Source organism: Platalea leucorodia (genome assembly GCF_965183815.1).
Source record: "Platalea leucorodia genome assembly, chromosome: 2".
NCBI lineage: Eukaryota > Metazoa > Chordata > Aves > Pelecaniformes > Threskiornithidae > Platalea > Platalea leucorodia.
This window is the reverse complement of record NC_138824.1, coordinates 8309708-8325963: the sequence shown is the minus strand read 5'-3', so window position 1 is coordinate 8325963 and position 16256 is coordinate 8309708. Positions and strand designations below refer to the sequence as shown.

General features: G+C 45.7%; 1 protein-coding gene across 2 annotated transcripts in view; it reads right to left on the bottom strand.

Moving 5' to 3' along the window:
• The window catches only part of RAB30 (RAB30, member RAS oncogene family), a 46654-nt gene that overhangs the window by 15506 nt on the left and 14892 nt on the right, over positions 1-16256 (bottom strand). The window contains exon 1 of one of the 2 annotated variants that reach the window (XM_082304008.1): positions 4746-4824. The exons of the other annotated variant lie outside the window; for it this stretch is intronic. The gene's annotated coding sequence lies outside the window, so the exon portion shown is untranslated. Of the gene's footprint in view, positions 1-4745; positions 4825-16256 lie in introns of those variants that run through there. 2 annotated transcript variants of the gene reach the window in all.

Below are 16256 nucleotides of genomic sequence, written 5' to 3'. Positions count from 1 at the left end.
AGCTGTAGAGAGCAATAAGGTCTCCCCTCAGCCTCCTCTTCTCCAGACTAAACAACCCCAGCTCCCTCAGCCGCTCCTCATAAGACTTGTGCTCCAGACCCTTCACCAGCTTCGTTGCCCTTCTCTGGACACGCTCCAGCACCTCAGTGTCCTTCTTGTAGTGAGGGGCCCAAAAGTGAACACAGGACTCGAGGTGCGGCCTCACCAGTGCCCAGTACAGGGGCACTGTCACCTCCCTGGTCCTGCTGGCCACACTATTCCTGATACAAGCCAGGATGCCATTGGCCCTCTTGGCCACCTGGGCACACTGCTGGCTCATGTTCAGGCGGCTGTCAGCCAACACCCCCAGGTCCTTTTCCACCAGGCAGCTCTCCAGCCACTCCTCCCCCAGCCTGTAGCGTTGCATGGGGTTGTTGTGACCCAAGTGCAGGACCTGGCACTGAGCCTTGTTGAATCTCATACAGTTGGCCCCAGCCCAGCGATCCAGCCTGTCCAGGTCCCTCTGCAGGGCCTTCCTACCCTCCAGCAGATCGGCACTTCCACCCAACTTGGTGTCATCTGCAAACTTACTGAGGGTGCACTCAATCCCCTCATCCAGATCACTGATAAAGATATTGAACAGGACCGGCCCCAACACTGAGCCCTGGGGAACACCACTTGTGACTGGCCACCAACTGGATTGAACTCCATTCACCACCACTCTTTGGGCCTGGCCATCCAGCCAGTTTTTCTACCCAGCAAAGAGCTGGGGAAAAAAACAAAAAACAAAAAACAAAAAACAAAACAACAACAACAACAAAAACACACAAAAACAAAAAACCCACAACAACAACAACAAAAACCTATCCACAGCTGCAAAGGCTTCTCCACATTTAGGGATAAAGACTGAAACTAAATTAAGCCAGAAACACTGATAATTTGCACCTCATCTCTACCCCACCTCAAATCCTCATTTACAAGCAACTGCTTCAGTTAGGCACAGAGAAGGATCTGCAGCCTCTTCTACCTGCTGGATCTAACCAGTAGGTCAGGGTGGGTTTTGATGTAGTTATACAGTTCTTGATGAACAAGTACTTTCTGCTCTTCATCATCCAACAGCTATAAACAAAAATAAATTTACCTAAACATCTCAAGTTCAAACAGCAGCAGTTATGTATACAGATATTACATTGATCACACATGCCATATGAGCCAGGAAATTCAAAGCTAAGGCTAATATTTCAAGCAGAAAATTATTCCTTGCAGGCCAGAAAATTGCAGGGAACTCAGGTCTGGACATGCTGCTGCATTACGTAACTCAGGATAAAATATTTTCATTTCCAAAGCACCTGCCAACCCAAGCGGGCTCCTGCACTTGGCAAGCACGAGCCCAGCTCATGCCCCTCTGCAACCCAGCAGCCTGGATTTCCTCCTACTCCCTTGCCGACCTTCCTCACTCCTCCTCTTCACAAGGTTTAATTTCACTTACATCCACATCACATCCACACAGGAAACATTGAGAGACTTCATCCCCACAAAAGCCTGGATCGCCCACGCCACAGCCCTGCTCTGTGCTGGTGGTGGCAAAGCCACAAGGGATCCACACTCTCAGCTAGGTGGGACGCTAAAACTCCAGGGATGCCTTTCTGAAATCCAAGGAATAAAGATTTATTGCAGGCATGTGGGAGTTGCAGAGCCCAGCATTTCCCATTTCCACCCATCACACTTGCCCTTCCAGGCAAGCAATATCCAGTTGCCTGCACACTGGCAATCCTAACCACGTCTTTTCATCAAGGATGGTCCCTCATAGGAAGGGAGAAGGTACCGAGTGAAGAAACACCATGCCTCTAAGTGTGATTTCCCAGGCAGAAACACATACACATCACCTAGACTATTATGTTTTTATCCCACACTCGCATCACCTACAGACTATTAGTGCACACACCTCCGTGATGCATTGGACTTGTGGTATGCTCACACTACCACTGACAAATTCAGGCTCAATAAGTCCATCCAAAGCTTCCAGGAGGCATCTAGCAACTACGCATGCAGTGCGGGGAGGCATGGGGCTCCCCCGGGCATCCCCATCAGCATTGGCTGACCAGCTGCTAGTTATTTAAAAGTCCAGACGTTAAAAAAAAAATTGCATCCAAACTTTCCAGCTAGAAAAAGCAGTATATTATGAAAGCCTCAGCCCTACACAAAAATTTTATTTGGAGAGATTCCTGCTCCTCAACCCTTTGCTCAGGGTATTTCTCCTATAGAAACCAAGCAAGCTGAGTAGGTGCAAGTTCTCATATACCACAGGTATGTTTTTATCTCAGAGATATTTCTATAAAATACAGAAAAGCTGAAGTTGAGAGGTTTTGCATCAATGACTGTACAGAGCACACAGCCCTTCCCCTTACCTCTTTTGCCACCAGGGAAAATTTGCAGCTCACCAGACTATTTTGATCAGGTCATGGCTCATAGGTTACTTGGCTGCCAGTAGCTTGTGCAAGTGCCACGGAGGAACCCACTGATCAGTGATTGCAGGCACTTCACCATAAAACGGGCAGGTAAATCCAGCACCAACATCATCCCAAGGAATAGCTCAGAGCAGGAGCTCTGCTTTACTGGGCAGAAGGAGCTCGATGGAGCAGGATGCTCGGTGGTGATGCCCACGCTCAACATGAGAAGGCCCAGCCTTGCCACAGCCCGTGGCTGGACACAGGCTCTCCTCACTCCTAGAGATAACTGACTGCAGACTGCCCTCTTCATCTGCCTGCTTTGCTTAATGGTGGAGGTTATAGATCTCACATTTAGGAGCAATCTTGGGATTTTCATGTGCTCTTGGCATCCCCTGATGGTGAAAAGGCCTTGCATCCATGCTGTCTACCGCTGGGTAGTCTTCTGGGTGGCTTTGCTAGTACTGGTGTCAAGAGCAGCATTAACACACATCATTAACCATTTTTTGTTGGATGGTGGAAGGCTGGGTGGTGTTTGGGCTGGACACGTCTTTGAGGGTCTCAGTGCCACCAAAGCCTCTTCAGGAAAGACCAGTCACAGCTTCTGCAGTCCAGTGTCCTCATTTAACTTTCCCACCTCCTGGAGGGAGGGGAGACTCAGTGACATTTGTAACACACCTCGGTGTTGGGAACAGCCATGGAAGCGCAAAGTATCACATGCAGACAGCAAGTTGTATTCCATCAAATATATCTGAGAATTGAACCCTTAATCAATGATTATTCTCCTCACATAGATAAATGAAGTAATCTGATTTCTGCGTTACTTAAGAAAAATGAGATGCACACACACAGTACTTGCAAAATAACAAATAGAAGATTAATTTCTTTAGGATTAAAAAAAATGCTGACATGCACATCCACAATGCCACAATAGTTGGCTGGTGACCAAACCATGCACAAGCAGCAACACGCCCAGGAAACGCACCATCTTCAGAAAACTGTTTCCAAGCATAAGAACAGCCCCACACTCCATTTACTGGCAGAATCTGGGTTCTGACTGCAAAAAAGTCAGTGCAATCTTAACACATGCTTTTATAAACATCTTTCAAGACATGCCTGGACATGGAGACCCAATACTGCATGCTCAAAACAACACTCGGTTGGTTTTGGCCACATTTTAGCAAATCATGCGACCACCAAGCTGTATGCTCTGCAGCAACACATTTTTGCATGGAAGCAGTTAAAGACTCAGCCAGCACAGCAGACAGGCTGACTTCCAAGCATGGAAAACTGCATTGCCAGAAATCCAGCCAAAAATGCTGTTTTATCCACTCAAAAACAACAGCTTCTTCCCAAAGGAAAAAAAAAATACAAAATTATTTTTTAAAACTACAGCCAAGCACTAACTGGAACGTGTCTTGCATGGAAAAGCCAGGAAAGCTTCCCAAGTCCAGCTCTCTACAGTGGAAAATAAAGCTCCCACACCAAGACCTGACCCACTGAAATGGGGAAACCCATCAGGACCATAGGTGAGAATTCCTCTGCCTTTAGAAACCAGGTGCAGGATCAAGCTGAACCCCAGGTGTCTCACATGAGCTGGTCAAGGTTTATGGGGACAGCAGCCCTACAAGCAGGGAGGCAAGGCTAGAGGAGAAATGATTTGCCCTTGGTGCAGAAGAAAGGCTTATGCATGTTAACCAGGTAAAAGGCAAAGAAGTCTCATGATACATTAGTTTGCTGGGCTGGCATGGGGGGATTGAGTGGTGTCACAGTCGTACGTGGAGATGTTGTGACACTGGGTGACAGGGCTCTGGTAAAACACTTGCAAGATTAGACAGGCTGACACCAATGTTTTTGACAAGACATGAGAAAAGCTATCACAACTAAAGAACTTCAATAAAATATTTACAAGAACATCGCGACTCAAATGAGATGGCAAATACAGAGTAGCATAAGTGTAAGTATGTCATTAACCAATGACATAAGTCCCATATATGTATTGTGAAAAATGAGTATATACATTAGATAGTTCGGGTTATAAAAGCACATCCAAGAAATTTTTCTTAAGTTTTAACTACATTGACTCGTCTTACTGCTGCTGACCATCTTGTTTTGATTGTGCCAGAGACTGCTGTATGAACAAACTAAAAATCTGTGCTAATAAGGTTTTGTTTTGCAGGAATGCTTTTTAATTAAAAAAAAAAAAAAAAAGCAGTTATTTCCAACTCTTGATTTCTGCTCAAGTTAGCTTGTGATTTACTGGGATTTACATCACTTCTCCATCAAACCTAGTAGAAGTAACAAGTAATTATGCCTCACCTAATCTCTCTTTCACGTGGCTGGGATCAGTGTCCGCAGGGCTGTGGGGTCCATGCAGCATCATGCGTGATGCTCCTGTGCTGTGCCATGCTGTGTCATGCATGCCATGCCACTGGTGAGGCCACGCTGGGCCAGCCCAACGGTGTCCTGCAGTAGCAACCAAAAAGCTAAAAACTAACTGCTATATTAAGATGAAAGTATGCTGTTTGTTCAGAATGCACAACAGGATCCATAAAAAAAAATTACTTTTGGCTCTTGGTTTTGTAGCTTGGGACAGCTATATCAGACCTAAAGGTAACTTTCCTGAAATATAATAATAAATTAGCAAAACCAGCAGTAAAGGGAAGAGGTAATAAGCAAGATAAAAATCAGTGAGTCATAGAATGGGTTGGGTTGGAAGGGACCTTTAAAGGTCATCTAGTCTAACCCCCCCTCCCATGGGCAGGGACATCTTTCACTAGATCAGGTTGCTCAAAGCCCCATCCAACCTGACATTGAACACTTCCAACGATGGGGCATCCACAACTTCTCTGGGCAACCTGTGCCAGTGTCTCACCACCCTCATTATAAAACAAAAAACCCAGAAAACTATCTTGCACACTGTTCTTGACAATGTATTTCACCATCCATTGAGCTGATCATACTAATATTTGGACAGCTAGACCTCCTGAGGAGCAGACACAGCACCTACCATTCCTCTATACCAGATTCAATCTGCATCCAGTATCGCCAAATCTCCGAACAGGACATGCACGTTCTCCTACTACAGCTACATGCATTTGTGGTGGTTCCCTTAAAATAGCAAGAATCAAAGCCAAAACTGCAAAAGCCAAGATGCTACAGCTGTGAGAACTGTACCTGCACCGTAGAAGCTGTAAAAAATGGAAAAAAAAAAAAAAAAAAATCATGTTCCTCTGAAGCATTTGAACTGATAACGTTTCACTGAGAGGAGCTCAACCCCCAACTAGCATCTCTCATACATTTTATGTTGCAGCCTGAAGGACAGCAAAGAAGCCTTCCCAAGACAATTGCTTGAAGGAAGTCTCTCCAGGAAGGACCACAAAATTATTAGGGCAATTATTTGCACAGTACAGGTAACCCATCTTCAATCAGTCGTTTGCATCTGGGCTTCGTGGGGCAGCATCTTCCTGGTGACTCAAGAGGGAGGCTGGCATCCCTAGGCAACACTTTCAGGCATGCCCTCTAATTCAAGAGTACAACTTGCTACTACAAAGTAGGATTGTTAAGAGAAAAGTTGGGTTGGTTTGTTTTTTGGTTTTTTTTGGTTGGTTGGTTGGTTGGTTTTTTTTTAACTTACATGAGGAAATAAAGAAGTGATCCTGTGTTTCAGCCAGAGTCTCCTTTATCACAACCACACGTGCAACATCAGCCAGCCACACGGGAGCTGTGCATCACAGCCCTGTGCCACCACAATAGGAAGGGTGGCAATTTCCAACAGCACATTCGCATTTAGGAAGGACTTCTGCCTCCGCTATGCATTTTAAAGGAAGGTTTCTCCTCCAGAAATGATAGCTTTTTTGGACATGAAGTGATGAAGGAATAAAATAGTTAAGGGTTACAGGCTCCTGTTAAGATGGCAGAGGCAATGCAATAGCATTGGCTATTTAAACCCTTACAGAGAGGGAGATGGAGAAGGTGCTGGAGAAGTTGCTAGAGCAGCAGAGGGCAGTCCGGGGAAACTCATCTCCCAGGTCCCCATTCCCTCCAAAGATGAGCTTGAAATCCCAAACCAGAGGGCTCTCTCGGCCACTAAGATCAAGTTTGGGGTGGTAGGTATAGGCTAGTCCTAGGCTGATTATTGCCCCAGTGCTCCCAAATTCATCACCTCCTTTTACTTCCAGATGGGAAGCACATTTTACCTGTAACATCACACATGCTCGTGCACCCAAGCATGTATGCTTCTGCTTCCTAACAAAACTGCACCACCAGCAAAAGGGTTGTCCCCTCTAAAAAGTTTTCCCCTCTAAAAATGCTCTCATTTGATGGAAACCCCCCCCAACTGGGATCAGCCAGCCCGTCCGGCAAGCGGCTGAGCTGACAGGGAATATTCTTTGCATTTCTGCAAAGAAACACTTCAGTACACTTTTAACTGCAAGTAACTGCCAGAGAAGCAGATGTTTCATGAAAACAAATTCTTCAGAGGGGGAAGAAAGTGGAAATAATAGAGACTTAGGTGTAGCTTCAGGGCTGGTTTAAGCTGATCTAAGCCCTGCTGCCTCCAAAGAGAAGGTTCCCAGCCCTGCCCGCACCCAGCCAGCTGCAGGAGGGACCCAAACCAGATGGTAAAAAAATGTTGGGGTGGGCCAGCAGATTAGGTTTTACAGCCCTTGTCCCAGAATTTCATTTTTGTAAAAAAGTATCTTTACTATAACTAGTATCTCTATGATGGTCATTTCATACCATAACAGCTCCTGAGTAAGATTTTTATAAGGATACCACAGGTCTCTTCAGATAGTAAGAAACAATATTCGTGTTCTGGTTAAATTTTAGCTCACGCACTAACACATAGCCTGTTTTCAGTTCCCCTTATAGTTTCAGGTGGTTATGGTACTTTTCATTTGCCCTAAACCACCACAAAAGTACAGTTACTCATCCAGGGCAGCTATCGGCTGTTAAAACCTCACTTCAGCTTTGGGCCAGCTGCAATTCAAGAGACTGCATGGATTAAATTTGACACTAAAAGAAAACCCCCAAAGCAAAAAAGCAGCTCTTCAGAGGAAGCTTACTGCTCTAGGTCTCCTGCCACTGCAGGGATGTTACTCAAACAGCTTACCTAAAAGCCTGAAATCCGAAAAAATAATTAAAAAAACATGTTGCAGGGGCAGGGTCTTTGAGATTTATTATTTAGACCTGATGCAGCAAGTGGTACCTTGAAGGCTAAAGCAGGCAGGCCCCCACAACACCAAGCATCACATGTGTGTGCACTCACACAGGTTAAAAGACCACGTTGGTCACAGAAGCTCTCTAGGCTGGATAAATCATGTCTTCACCTCTGCACACCTCTTCTCCCAGCTCAGCTACTCCTCATCTCCAGCCACACAGGTTAATAAATTATTGCAGAGATCCGCAGATAGAGGTTTGCATTTGGAGAGAAGGTGAAGGCACAACCACAGCTTCTGCAGCACCAATATTCACCCTTTTCATGTTGTCAATGTTCAACAGCCTTATGATGTAGTGCAAGATCTCCCAAAGCACGGTACTTTTGCTCAAAAATGTGTTCCCATCACAAACATGATCTCTCAGGGCTTTTTCAATATAGACATTGCGGTATTATATATAATACCACATAAAAATACAGTCATTCTCCTTTACTACTGCCGATCTCCTGGCTGCAGCGTACTGAAGTTTTGACCTCTTTGGGACTAATATTAGGAAGCAGAAAGTTATTTCCTTTCGTTTCCTTAAAGCAAACAGTAGCCAGTCTCCCGTAAGCACCGATGTCAACATGATGTGTGCAGCCTGGGCAGTGCTGTCACTGCCCAGCTAGGGACCTTCACACTCACAGCTGCATGGTCATGGGGACACAACTTGGCACGTCAGCACCGTGTTTGTGACCATTTATTTTTATTCCTTAGCAACAGAACAGCTCTTGGGGTTGGGTTTTGGGTTTGTTTTTTTTTTTTTTTTTGTGTTGAATCTATATTTGGCACCCTGGGGAAATTCCTGAGCAGAAGATAGCAATTTTTAAAAGAGAGGATAAATGCTGGCACTCGAGCTTTGCTGACAGTAACACCACTCCCAGGCTTTTGGTTAGCGTGAAGTGCTCAGACCTGGAGCCAACAGGAGTCCTCACATGGACCAGGCATCAAGAGCCACGTCCATCACACTTTCTGCCTTTGCAAAACCTTGTCCCAACATAAGAATAGGAAAAGATTTATTGGCTCATAAAGTCTCTAAGCCATTTGTATCATGTGTAAACCAACATCTCCAAGACACTGAACCTCATCACTGTTCAGCAGCACTGATGGGTCCCACGATGGATTTTGTCCTGTGGGAGCCAGGACCCCTCAGTAATAGCACTGTCTCAAAGAGGAGAAACAAAGAGAGATTTCAGTACAATACAGTAATTCTAAACTAAGACACCATTCTTACCATAAATCATGGAAATATCAATATCCCCCAGCTCTCTACAGCTCCCAAGCAAACATGCAAATTAAATCCTGCCTAATCTACATGAGAAAAACAAATAACACCTGATGTTTCCCAACTCTGTTAGCAACATGGCCTTTAAAAAAAAAAAAAGATTTAATCATAGGAAGGATAGAGAAATCACATGGCTCGGTGGTTTCACTGGTTGTCATGGCAAATGAAAATCCCTGACTCTCCGACTTGTGTGTTTTAGAGGAAAGGAGACAACAAAAATGCCCTTTTTTTATGACTAGAAAGGAATGTTTTCCTAATAATCGCTTGTGAACCCACAGCACACTACATATAAACAGCTGCTCCTTCGCAGGGAAAATGTTTGCTGTTTCTTACTGAGCAACTCTCGGGGATCCAGGCAATTCAGCCCCAGCAGACATTCAGGCGCGGGTAATGAGAATCATGTGCTTTTAAACGTGGTGACTTTCTTGCCTGCCAAAGGGAGCCTGAACTAGCTGGGGGGGGGTCTCAGCTCCATGACAGCTCCACCATGGGCTCCCCGGGGAGGCTGCCAGCACGGCCAGGGGAACTTGGCAGCGGCACCAGTCCCCCACTCCCACGCTCAGCATCACTGTGGTATTTCTTGCCACGTGTCCAATAACAGGAGTTTCTTCACGTATTCTCAAATCAAGCCAAAACCACAGGTATTTGTGTGAGTTTTAATCTGCCAGACAGGTAAGAGCAGCAAAGACACCCTGGCGTTTGCTCCAACACAGGCAATCTAAAGCACCTTGCACCCCGCGTGCACGACCAGCACCACACACACCTTTCATTACAGTAGATCTTCTGAATATAGGCAGGAGATAATCTGGCTGTAACTTCAGGACCAGGTCCCCACAGAGCCTGCTCCTTCCAGCCACACTGCCTTTTGGTTTTGGCTGCATGCTAAAAATCTGGGAAGCTGAGGATATCCACGCAGCACATGTACATCACTCATTTCACCACCAGCTCTTATTTGGTTGGTTTTGTCTCCAGCCCTTCCCCTCCTCCAAATCTTTCTCTTCACTCCTAGGCTCCAACACAAGGCCTTTTGTCTAGAAGGAACAACAGGACCCTAAGGAATAATGTTTATTATACTATGTTGTAAGTGATGCCCCTGTGTGGGTTAGGTTTTTTTCTGTCACCCCCATCCTCCGTGATTGCACGGGGCGGGGGGGGACCAGAAATTGCACAACCGCACACGTGCGGCTGGCTGGAAAGCGGCCCCTTCTCTAATGAAAGCCACAAGCTCCTTCCCTTATATTCCCCACAAAGCAGCTGTGTATGAAACCGCACCATCGCACTCCAGCTCTGGCTGTGTACGTACACCAAGGGCCATATCTGACCAAAGTCACAGGCGTCAGTGCACATTTGCACTGCGGAGCCTTCATCGCGACCGCAAACCAAACCAGACCGTGCTCCTCCCCTAACTTCATCCACAAAACTGAGCTACAATCAAGGACACCCATGCAAATCATCTAAAGGCAACAGGATATAACAAGGATAACTAGTTTGGATCCTTTATCTTTTGGATAAGAGGCAGAAGGAAGGAGATTAATCCTCCTCCTCCTCCCTGGCAGGGCTGTGCCTGCAGGACTGCGGGTGAGACGCCCACCTTCTCATTTACAGCCTGAGCATACCAAAAGGAGGTCACTTTGTATCGAGCATGAGATAAATAGATTTCCACAATAACTCTTCAGTTCAAACACTGTGAATTGTACCCCAAGCCTCTTACGTTAACCCTTACCCACACCGCAGAGCTGAAATGTTGAGGCTGCTGAAGTTACTGGAAATGCAGTCACAGCCCAGGGGACAAGGGAACTCAGCTCTTTCACCCAGGCAATAAGCCAAAAGCACAGAAAACGGGATGTTTCCATGCAGGACTCCAGCCAGAGTACCCCTCGGCACGCTGGTCCCGCAGCATCCCTTCCCTGCAAGGGTTGCTGGCTCGCAGGCTTGGTCCTCCGGCGGCTCAGGGTCCGGAGCATTTCTGGATTGCTGTGCACACGGGTGGATGCGGGGAGGGATGGGCAAGGGAGAAAGCACGGGCCAAAGGTGAATTAAAAGACAGGCTGAGGATAAAAGGGAAAACTGAAAGAAAACCAAAACCAAGCAAGAATAATTGTCTTTAAGGTATTACACCGGAGTGGGCTGACACTGTTGGACACCACACAGTTTTAATCCTTTAAGTTGAAGGGATGTGACAGAGCAAATATTTTTCATCCCGACTAGGAGACTTTGTCCAGAGGCTAATGCCAGCCAGTTACACTCAGGTGTTCAAGATCTTGACACACAATCCTGAAAGAAAAGTGTGTTTTGGTCACAAAAAAGATCATGTTAGCAGCTTCTTAAATATACATACATATACTTTGACATTCTTTCTTTAGAATATGGCTTATCAAAGGAGATTGTATGAGCCAGGCAGACTCTGCTTATGTGGGTATGGAACATCTCGCATTTGTTCGTTCCTCACAGTTCCCCAATTTTATACAAAATTATTTGGACTGCCACCATTTGTTCTTTAACAGAATGGGCAGTCTACCCAAAAACACTAATTGTAGTTCAAAACTCAACATAAGGCATTTTCATTTAGTAAAATACAGATTTGCCTCTTCACATTTCAGTTTGCCGTTTGTTCCACCGAACGCAAGCGCAGCCTTGCTGCCCCCAGCATGCTCCCATCAAGTACAAAGCAATGCGCAAGCACCAGCTCCTATTGCACAGCAAATTGCCATTACTGATGAACAGATTTCATGTCTAGCAGAGCCCATCTAAAGCAAAGACAAGACTTCTCAAGAAGTTCTTTATTTATTTCTAGTCCCTTCTATATGTATTTCTATACTACATACGACTGAGATTGGATATCCAGGACTGTACCACAAATCAAAGAACATAATTTTTTTTTGTGTGTGCATATTTATCCTCTCAGCAGGGAAAAAAGGTAAAGACGAGAACTAGAAGTCAGAACATGAGAAGACTTTTTGGCCCTGCTGACAACAGCTTGCAGGACAGGTCCTACATGGCATTTTGGGTTTTATTCTTCCTCATGTGATAATCATTATACACATTGCCCTGAAGTGGCACTGCAAGACCAGACACCCCCCCACCCCATCCTGCAAAGCTCTGTACAAGGAACTTCTGCAGAAGCATTATCTTAAGACTTAACTTTGAAAGCAGATTTACAGAGTCACTGGTTTTCTCTCCGAAAACAGAGTTTGCAATGACTTGCACAATTTTATCCCAGTTAGCTAACTCCAGCAAGAACAAGCAAATTCCAGCTTTGAACCACCTTTTCAAATTACTCTGTTCTCCAAACTATTTAGTTTCTCTCCAAGGGAAGAGAAATCTTCACTGTTAATGTGCGCTGCTGCTCCTTTTAGCATAAGCACCTCTGTCTCTGCAACAGTCACACGCAGACAACTTAAATTGAGCCAGCTTGAACTGGATACATGTATGATAAAAAGCAAAAGAAAAGCTGCTGTGGTGGTGAAGAATCCAGGCTGGGTAACAAGGCTTGCAATCTGGACTGGAGTATTTGCTTAGCTGGCAGTACCCTGAATTGCTACAGATGATGGTGAAAGGAAACACGTTATAGCTGTAAAAATCATAGAATGCTTTGGGATGGAAGGGACCTTTAAAGGCCATCCAGTCCATCCCCCTGTAATTGGCAGGGACATCTACAACCAGATCAGGTTGCTCAGAGCCCCATCCAGCCTGGCCTTGAATGTTTCCAAGGTTGGGGCATCTCCACCTCTCTGGGCAACCTGTGCCAGTGTTTCACCACCCTCAGTGTTTCACCACCCTCAGTGTAAAAAATTTCTTCCTTATATCTAGTCTGAATCTACCCTCTTTTAGTTTAAAACCATTACCCCTTGTCCTAGTGCTATTGGTCCTGCTAAAAAATCCGTCCCCATCTTTCTTATAAGCCCCCTTTAAGTACTGAAAGGCCGCACCAGGGTCTCCCCGCAGCCTTCTCTTCTCCAGGCTGAACAACCCCAGCTCTCTCAGCCTTTCCTCATAGCAGAGGTGCTCCAGCCCTCATCAGTTTTGTGGCCTCCTCTGGCCCCGCTCCAACAGGTCCATGTCTTTCCTGTGCTGAGGACCCCAGAGCTGGACACAGGGCTCCAGGGGGGTCTCACCAGAGCGGAGCAGAGGGGCAGAATCCCCTCCCTTACCCTGCTGGCCACGCTGCTTTTGATGCAGCCCAGGATACAGTTGGCTTTCTGGGCTGCGAGAGCACGTTGCCAGCTCATGTCCAGCTTTTCATCTGTCAGTACCCCCAAGTCCTTCTCCTCAGGGCTGCTCTCAATCCCTTCATCCAAAAAAAAAAAAAAAAGTGGTTTAAAGAAAGTGTGAGGCAATTTTGGGATAGGGTTATAAAAGGAAAAAATAAAAGTTATAGGGAGAGAAGACAGGGAAAACAGGAAGCGTAGAGGATATGGGATGAGTCTGGAATAAAGATGTCTACGCCGATGCTGCTGGAGCACCAAGGCATGAGCCCAGCCAGCGGCACTGCTGAGAGGAGCATCCCTGCCTGGCACAGCAACACAAGAGCAGGAGAAATGCAGCCCAGAGGGGACAATGGGAAGAACAAACTGGCAAAAAACCCTATCCCTAACCTTGGCAGGACACCTACCAGCTACCTGCAGAGACAAACTCAAAAGCTTTAGGGTTACCTCTGCCAAAAGTTAGAAAATGGTCCATTTTTAAAATTGCAAAGGAGACTTGTATTGTGGTGAGACCATGCATTGGATCTGGGAATCTGAATTCAAACACTGAGCACAAATCGGGTTCAAGTGCAAATCTCTGTGCCAGTCAACAACAGTCACTACAACCCCAGCTAACCCATCCGTCTGTAATAAAACACACATTTGTAAGTCACAAATAGGCTTTCGGTTCACTGTCAAAAGCACAAAACAATGCGAGACAATCAGGGAAAATTAGGTATTAAGTGTCAAGTATCCCATTTGTGGTGCAATACAAGGGGACAGGTTTGAGTACTGTTTTGGCATAGAAATGGAGGTTGACTTGTGGTAAAGACAAGAGCTCCACATCAAAAAGTCTGTAGCCTTTGGAGGGAAGAACTTCACCTTCAGTGGAGAAATCCAGGTTTTCACTGGGGGCTCGCTAATCTGCTGCTTGGTTCACGGCTCTTCTTCTGCAGCTCTGCAGTAACCTCACATACTGCCCGGGGTTACAGCTGGCAGCTCCAAGTCCTCACTCAAATTGGTTTGAGTTTCTTTTCTTGGCAACTAATAACCTCTCTTCCCCCTCCCACGAAATGGGGTGAGCACCGAGTGAGACTTCCCAGGTACAATACAAGAGTTGCAGATAATGAGAGTCACACAGAAAGCACCACGTTTGCATTTCTTTGTACATTTATTACACTTAGACAGTCAATGAAGACAGTGTGTGCTCTTCGGAGCAGGTCTGTCTTCTCAAGTCTGCCCCAAAGCCAGCAAAATAAGGTCCAAGCATGGTTACAAACATACAAACATCACCCCCTTCACCCTCAACACAAATGCACTATTGGGACAGATCCAGAATCTGGTTGTAATGAGCATGGAGGGATTAGGAAGCCACGATTTAAAATATAACATTGTACCAAGTTAAATTATTCATTCATTATGCCGTTACAACAACCAACAACTCGAACGTGAAACTAACTCAAACATCAGCTGGGTTATTTAAGAGCACAAGAGCAGCATTACAGACACCATACCTGCGGCCTGTTTTGCGCACTTCTCGGACTTTTCTTCTCCCTTTTGCTATTTGCTACTTGTTGGTACCTTGGTGTGCCCAATATGAGCTTGCTTTATACCAGGCTGTACAGAAGGTTGTATGGACTCCAACAACATAAATAAGAGTTCTGCTTTGAGAGAATATAAATTACAATTTTTTGGTCTATCACCTTGAAAGAGGCCTGTGGCATTTTTAAAAGGTCAGAGTTACAACCCCAAAGTGTCACTCAACATTTAACTATTGCATGGAGGGGGTGTCCAAGCACACTTTCCACTACACATACCCACACGTACATCCTTTAAATTTCAAAGGGAGAACAAGTCATTCTCAAACAGTACACACATTTTGACTCTTTCCTCATCATTAAGAGTAACTTCAAATCTGTATCATGAGAACACTTAAATCCAAGCCAGGCTGATGGCCTTGCTGTACTCTGTACTACACAAAAATCACTTAATAAGGATTATTTTCCATCTCTGAGCACTCTGTACACACAGGCAAGATGGGAAAAAGTAACAGATCAAGTGATTTGCCCAAGGTCAGAAATTTGGGAGTAGTTGCCTCCCATGTAGCCAGACCTAAGCCTCATGCTCTCTTTGTTGGACTATTTTAGCTCTCCAGAGTCCGTCCCCCCTGCCACCCCCAACTCTGCTTTGCTTTCCTTTACTATCCACGATCTCTTTTTCGTCTTCTTTTCATTCTGCAGTCTTGATACCTGCCTTCCTCTGCCCTGGTATCATGCTCTCTACGCGCATTCTTGTCTTTGTCTGCCAAGAAAGGTGTAACAGGGCTGGTATTTTTCTCTGGGAACTATTTCTGGGCTGTATTCAGGAAATTCCCCCTTTTAACTAGCAAGTCTTGTATAAAAGTTACAGCTACCAAAATCAAGAAGACAATTCTTTCTTCTAGCTTCTCCCCCTACCCACTACAAAATGCTGGAGGACAGGTCACCCACGACGGCACACAGCCTTCCCTTGGGTGCCTTCTCTGTTTCTGCACGCAGACAGGCCACATCCCACTGCTCTTCAAGTGCCCAAATTCTCCCCTAGCCACTAATGCCTTAGTGCCCGCTCCATCCCCAGACTCCAGTGTAAATGCTTTCTATCCTAATTTAACATTCTGCGGGCAGCAAGTGAACTGGTAAAGCTGTGAACTGCAAGAAAATTAGTATTTTACCTTGCACTGCAGGTTGGAAGACTCCTGGACAGCAAAAGCAGCTCTGAAGCTCCAGGAGCTGATGATACTTGTGTAGGGAGCTTTCCAGCTTAAAACAGACATCACCCACCTCTTCTTAAACCCTCTCCTCCCTTTCCTCCAGAGAACAGCTCTTCCCTTCTCCAACCAAAGCCTTGCCAGCTAGCAGCTTCACCATTTGCACAGGTTATTCATGGGAAGAACCGGCTTAATCTCTGTTGGCAAGAGAGCTCTTTCCTGCAGAAGTACACTAGCGAATCCTTCTAAAATGAAGAAAGTCCCTTCAGGATTAATCCAACCCAGCATCCCCTTGCATCTCAGTTACTGTGACTGTCCGTCTCTGGTCTTAACAGATCTCTTCTAGGATCACTGGCAACCCCATTAAAAAATCCCATTAAAGGACAATTTTCCCATTTTTCCTGATTTGCATCTTCA